Here is a 6,069-nt window from a genome sequence, read left to right as displayed (position 1 = left end):
CGCGGGTTTTAAAGTAGGTTCTACACATTCGAGAAGACCCAGGCGGATTGGAGTGGTTGTGCGCCAGGGCAAGCCCATAAAAAAGTACTTTTTGATCTCCCCCACTATCGGATGGACTTCTTGCTCAGTTTCGTGGTCAGAAGATCAACATTCTGAGTAGAATTCTTTTGTCTTGAACCCTTCTTGGTTCATTCATTCCTGAGTTCTCGCTTCGCCCCTTCTCCCGCTTGGCGGGAAGGTAGGTTGAAAACTTTGCAGTTATCATTGCATTTTCTTCACCTTAGTTCCCAAATCAGCAACTAATTTCTGAGAATGCTGGATTGTAGTGTGTCGTCACTTGCATGGTTTATGTCGAACCAGGAGACCAGCTTTGTGACAATAGGACAGAGGGTCCTAGCTAATCCATTAAAGTAAGTATGAATCATTTTCTTATGTCATATTGGAATGAAACAATATCCATTATTATCATACTGTAAACACTGAGTGTCTTATATGTTGCAATACGATGTTGGATCTGCTGAGCATCTGTGGTGACTATCCCCTAGAAAAAGATTGCGAGATGACCCTTTAAGGATATTCTTTCTGCCCTTGAAAATGCACATGAACATGTGTCTGAGATTACAAGTAAATAAGGTGTTACAGATTAGATCAATAATCTACATTGCTTGAAACTTTTTCTGCATTGAAGCTTTTCAAGTTTAAGCATGTTGACGGGATAAAGTGTGGCAGTACTGTCTGAGAGGGCAGAAGGCATCAGACTTGTAGTCTAAATGCTGTGTATCTGACATACTTCATTCTCTGTGCAGGGTACGATTTCACTATGGACATCCTGATGTGTTCGACAGGATTTTTAACATTACAAGAGGAGGCATTAGCAAGGCTTCCTGTGGTATAAATTTAAGTGAAGACATTTTTGCTGGTATGTGATTCTTCATGTATCTTCTTAATGAAACACGTGCTCAGGCACATTCTCGAAAGAAGTGATTCTTCATGTATTTCTGGCTGTTACCCATTTATGCTCTTGAAGGCATGGAGTTGAATATTGTTTTCAGGTGCATGCGGTGGTCACATTAATGGACATGCGCTAGCTAAGAGAACTTCTTAAGTTAGGGTACTATTGGCTGGCTTACTATGGGGAGATAGGGTCACCTTGACGGATGCCTCTCGTTGGCTTCAACTTCTCCAGTTGGCCACCATTGAAAAGCACCGAAAAAGAGACCGACGTCACACATTTCATCACCTTTTCGACCTGGTGGAAACCAAGCTTGCGCATAATAGCCTCAAGATAATTCCATTCAACCCGATTGTTTCAATTATTCATCTAGTTTCCGATGTTGTTGTTGATGATGTTTTAGTAGCTTCGGGTAGGTAGATGTAGACAGGTACCTTTGATGTTTGAACTTATTAGCGATTTAGCTTTTAGCAGAGCTTCCTTTTCTAAGTCTGATCTCTATGGAATGAACCAGCTTTTTAGTTAACTCAATAAATCGTATATAAATAAAGCAATCTTTAGGTTCTGGCGGGCGGGGGACTTGAAATCCTCTTTAGCTTTGCGCGTTGGACTCTAAATCCTAGGCAACTTGAAAAACTCCATTCCAATCCCCAACACTTTCCTCAGCATCTCCTCTGTTATCCCCTTACGATCTATGCACATTAGAAAAAAAATTTGGAAAAAAAGCATGTTATCTCTCATTTTTCGTCGGTAAGATACTTGTACATAACAGACTAGCAGTACCATAAGCAGCAGGCTTTTGGACACAGTATTTTGAGTAAAATAGGGTAATACCCCATACCAACATGAAGCCATTTACACAAAGCCCGCCGAGTTCCTTCGACATGGTTCTCTCGACGCGCCCTAGTATACTCTACTTGTTCACCTGTGTCGGTTTGGGGTACGGTCAGCTCACCGGGAGGATCGCCCTCCCAATTCGAAGTTTTTTCCTGGAAGTTTCAACCGTCGTTGACTATGACAACAGTCGCGACCGACTATTAAGATCCTCGCGACTATGGCAGGGCGGTACGCTCTGCTCTCTCGCGACCTCTACTCTAATCAAAAGACTAAAGGCCCCTACGGAAGATGAAAAAGGCGGACTTATTAGCAGATTAATAGATCATTTCGGAATGGGATATACATCCCATATACTGGATCAAATAAAAACGCTGGGCTTCCATCAAGCCACTACTACATCGATTTCATTAGGAATCGAGGATCTTTTAACAATACCCTCTAAGGGATGGTTAGTCCAAGATGCGGAACAACAGAGTTTTATTTTGGAAAAACACTATTATTATGGGGCTGTACACGCGGTAGAAAAATTACGCCAATCCGTTGAAATCTGGTATGCTACAAGTGAATATTTGAAACAAGAAATGAATTCGAATTTTCGGATAACAGATCCTTCTAATCCAGTCTATCTAATGTCTTTTTCAGGAGCTAGAGGAAATGCATCTCAGGTACACCAATTAGTAGGTATGCGAGGATTAATGGCGGATCCTCAAGGACAAATGATTGATTTACCTATTCAAAGCAATTTACGCGAGGGACTTTCTTTGACAGAATATATAAGGATAACAACGTCGACCGGACTTCAACTATATTTTTTTTAGGGGTCAGGAGGGACAAAAAAGATATGCTGTTTTCTATCAGTCCCAAGCGGATACCCCCCAGCTTCCACGGTCCGCTTACCGAGGAAGAGATGCGGGAGGACCCAGGGCCAGAGCAAGTTGGGTTGGGGTATAGAGCCGTAAGCGCGGTGGGGGTGACAGAGGATGTGCTCGTACGGTTCATAGTTGGGTATGATATTCTCGTGGATTGTTGGGAACGTCCTCTATATTCGAAATATGCCTTTCTAGGAGCATTACGATCTGCAGCTCAAATGGTCCCTTATGAAGTCTCTATTGGTCTTATTCTTATTGTGCGCCTTGTGAGCACGTTTGGATCCGCGAAGGCAATCGCTCGGATCTTCCCCTAACCCAACCCGGGTCAGAGGACGCTGCGGGACTACCAGGGGAAAGCCCGCCCCCGCTAGCTAACATAGATATCTATTCTTGGTGTGCAGGTTACAACAAAGGGTTTGATCGCTTATCAATTTTGAGTAAAAAGTCTTCCTGCCTCTTCTGTGAGTTACGGCCAGTAAGAGTAGTCACAGTCACTCGAAGTTGGCAAAGAAGCTAGCTAGCCACTCTCTTCGTAGAGAAAATAAAAGCAGCTGCTGGATAAAAAATAGTGTTTTTTCGATTCAATAGACCTATGGTCGGAGGATCCCTCCTTCTATCTATACCCCTTTCCTGGGTAGGCCTGGTAAGAAAGCAAATGAATACATAGAGTTTTGAAAGGAAAGAAAGCACATAGCTTGACAAGCGAGCATCCCTTTGATGGATGTGGGAAAGGCGGGTAGGAGAGGACAATGGGGAAGGAGGAATCCTTAGCAATTGAAAGCAGGAGAGGTAGTTGTGTTGCCCTTAATGTAGCAGTCAAAACAAGAATCCCTTATCAAGCAAACCCGGCACTCCTTAACTAACTACTGTTCAGTTGAAAGTAGGTGGATCAATAGAAAGCCTCTTCAACCCTCGTCATCAAGAGCAATCTGATCTCGCTTTGATTCATCAACAATAGGATGACTGATAAGTTATGGTTACTGGTATGTTTTTAAGGTTTGTCTTGACGATAGCGGAAAAGGATGAAAGCTTGATTCTTGGGATCGAGAAATGGCTTTTTTCATTTGGGACTGCCCTCTTCCAACACTAATACTATTAAGACTAAATCAGTCTATTGGGCCTTTTCTTGTCTCACCGGATATGAAATGCAACCTTCTACTAAAAGTATGGGGGATAATATATTTTATCTAATTAGTACCCTAAGGATACTCTTTTTTCTGCACGAACGATATAGAAGTACTATCTATGTATTTGGTTACCTATGACCTATTACCAACTTAACTATGTTGGTCTTTCCCATTGAATGTCAGTCTTGAAACATTGCCTTGTATATTCAGAACAGTAATGAAATGTCTCTGATAATCGGGACTTTTCGGAGATTGGATGCAGTTACTAATTCATGATTTGGCATGTATAGAATGAAAACTTCATTCTCGATTCTACGAGAATTTTTATGAAAGCGTTTCATTTGCTTCTCTTCCAGGGAAGTTTCATTTTCCCAGAATGTATCCTAATTTTTGGCCTAATTCTTCTTCTGATGATCGATTTAACCTCTGATCAAAAAGATAGACCTTGGTTCTATTTCATCTCTTCAACAAGTTTAGTAATAAGCATAACGGCCCTATTGTTCCGATGGAGAGAAGAACCTATAATTAGCTTTTCAGGAAATTTCCAAACGAACAATTTCAACGAAATCTTTCAATTTCTTATTGTCACATCCTGATTTTTGTTTCAGGATTTATAAATTATTTAATAAATTAATAATAGAAGTTACATTAAATGTTCTTTAATTTACAAGTGAAGCTAAATGTGGGAAATAAAATTTACTAAATATAAAGCATGGATGGATTTAATTTTTATTAAATTCTCCATGATTAAGTCAACTCTCTGAAATTTTCTCGGATTTTTCAGAGCTCAATTCCTAAATGATACAAAGAACAGTTCAGTAATTATTTGATCATTAATGATCTAATTATATTTGTTAAGAGCTTTTCTTGTTTAAAAATCCTTAAATTATAAATTGTTGTTTAAAAGGAATTATTAGAAATGATTTTAAAAGCTTAAAAGAGAAGATCTAATTTTAATTTGTTAAATCTCAATATAAAATTGGGCTAGATAAAATTTTGTTAAATACTTTGCTTAATTCTATAATTCCTAGATTTTTCTGGGATTTATTTGAGCTAAGGAAGTATTTTTAATCAATGGAATATCATTTCATGAATAATTTAAATTGAAAAAGGTTTTTAAAAGTCTTCTTTTGGCTTTGGGCCGAAAGTCGGCCCAAAACCCTTTTCTCTCTCTACCTCGGCCCAGTCCGGCCCAGTCCGCCGAGCCGCCGCTCTCCTCTCTCTCTCAGCCGCTGACAGGTGGGCCCCTCTTGTCAGGTTCGTCGTCTTCCTTCGGCTGCCGCCACCCGAAACCCTAGCGCAAGCCGCCGCCGTCTCCTTCCAAATTCGGTCGCTCCTTTCCATCTCCGGCCGAATTGATAGAGGGGAAATGATCCTCTCGATCTCCTCTTCCTTTTCTCTTTTAGAATCATCATCTATTTCGGTTTGGAAATCGATGGATTCGAGGTCGAATCGGATTCCTCTCTCCCTCCCGAACCCTAATCTTTCCTTTTCGCCGCCGGTCGCCGTGGGCCTCCGTCGCCGCTCGCTAGCCCCTTTAAAAGGACCCCCGAGCTCTCCTCTACCCGCCGCCTCTCTCGCCTTCGCCCGCCGTCGAGTGTAGCGCCCTAGCGCCGTGTAACCTCGAGCCGCCGTCGCCGCCGTCGCTCCAGCCGTGCGCCGCCGTCGTTCCGGTCGTCGTCGTCACTCGGGAAGGCCACCGTCGGGATCGCCAAGTCGTCGCCGTCCTCGTCCGCCCCTTCGCCGCCGCCGAAGACCGCCGGAGCACCGTCGCCGCCGTCGACCCGATCTCCTCCGCCGCTTCGACCTCGTCGCCGGCGCCGTCCGTTGTTCCTCCGCCGCTTCTTTGGTCACCGGTGAGTTCGCCGCGTCGCCCTCTACCCGTTGGTGCCCTCCGTTCGTGCCGAAGCGCCGCCGTTCGCCGGCGAGCATGCGCCGCCCGAGCCGCCGTCGGTGGTGACGTCATCGCCGACGTCATCGTCGCCCTCTCCCGTGAGCCGGTCGTGGACCGATGGATCTCGGCCGTCCGTTTTGGATGGATCGATCTCGGCCGTCCGTTCTTGTGAGCCGTTGCCGTGCGCCCGGTCTACCGAAACCCTAGCCGCTGACGCAATAAATCCTCTTTTCCTTTTCAAAAATAATTCATTATTGCGTCATAATTCAATAAAAATCCATATAAGTGTTTTAATCCGATTTAATCTTTAAAAATTCATAACTAATTCATTTGAACTCAGTTTAATGTGGTTCAAGTTGCAAAAGTTATATAAAATAAAGATCTACATAT

This window comes from Oryza sativa, chromosome 1 (genome assembly GCF_034140825.1).
Source record: "Oryza sativa Japonica Group chromosome 1, ASM3414082v1".
NCBI classification, from domain to species: domain Eukaryota; kingdom Viridiplantae; phylum Streptophyta; class Magnoliopsida; order Poales; family Poaceae; genus Oryza; species Oryza sativa.
Note: the sequence above shows the minus strand (reverse complement) of the source record.